Source organism: Elephantulus edwardii, unplaced genomic scaffold (assembly GCF_000299155.1).
Source record: "Elephantulus edwardii isolate Elephantulus edwardi_28Jun2011 unplaced genomic scaffold, EleEdw1.0 scaffold00496, whole genome shotgun sequence".
Lineage (NCBI taxonomy): Eukaryota > Metazoa > Chordata > Mammalia > Macroscelidea > Macroscelididae > Elephantulus > Elephantulus edwardii.
Window position 1 is genome coordinate 128,374 of NW_006400246.1, and position 1,068 is coordinate 129,441.

At 49.3% G+C, this 1,068-nt stretch overlaps 1 protein-coding gene across 1 annotated transcript in view; it reads right to left on the reverse strand.

The window, feature by feature from the left end:
• LOC102855221 (zinc finger protein 586-like) overlaps nucleotides 1–1,068 on the reverse strand; it is a 35,533-nt gene that overhangs the window by 24,429 nt on the left and 10,036 nt on the right. The window lies entirely within an intron of this gene.

Consider the following 1,068-nt stretch of genomic DNA (forward strand, 5'->3'; position numbering starts at 1 on the left):
TTTTATATATTTTTATATATATGATGTCATGACAGGAGTCCAGAATGAAGGCTGCGCAGTGGAGTAGACTGTCAGGGGAGGGATTTTATAACAATGAAATAATTTTTTTAACTTTTCAAGGAGAAGAGTGACCTTGGAGGAGGGGTGGGCAGTGAGGAAAGTGCAGCAAGGGAAATCCAAAGTCTCTGTAAACTGTCATTAAAATTAATAAAAATTTTAAAAAATAACAGCCTCAACGGGACCTAACAACAGTGATAAAAACAGAAGAGCAGTACTGACTCTTTTCTGTTTGCACTGTTAGGATTTCATGCAGAGTATCGAGTTCACTTTAGAGCACGTTATGGGAGGGATGCTGAGAAAACTCCAGAATCTCAAATGGTAGCTTTGAGATCCTTTTTATCAAAGCCCATGATACAAAAAGCTTCGCAGCCCAACTGCATGTCAATATGTATGTCACATGTTTAAAAGTCATTGTGAATATAGACAGTGCTTTTTGCTACTTATTTTGTTTTGTTCCCTTTCTTTCCCACATTGATATAAAGATCCAAGACATGCAATGTGTAATGATGACAACTATTTCATGGTAACTCTGTCATCACTATGGTCATCATCCCTTGACGGTCACTAGCCGCCTGGAGAAGCAGCAGTCTTTGTGGTGAGAACAGCAGACGTGGTCCAGCACCCCCTCCCCACACCGCATGGTCCAGCACCCCCTCACCACACCGCGTGGTCACGACCCCTCAGCACACCGCGTGGCCCGCACCCCCTAACCATACCACGTGGTCACGACCCCCTCACCACACCACGTGGTCACGACCCCCTCACCACACAGCGTGGTCATGACCCCTCAGCACACCGCGTGGTCCGCACCCCCTCACCACACCGCGTGGTCACGACCCCCTCACCACACCGCGTGGTCACGACCCCCTCACCACACAGCGTGGTCATGACCCCCTCACCACACCACGTGGTCACGACCCCTCACCACACCATGTGGTCCAGCACCCCCTCACCACACCGCATGGTCATGACCGCTCACCACACAGCATGGTCCAGCACCCTCTCACC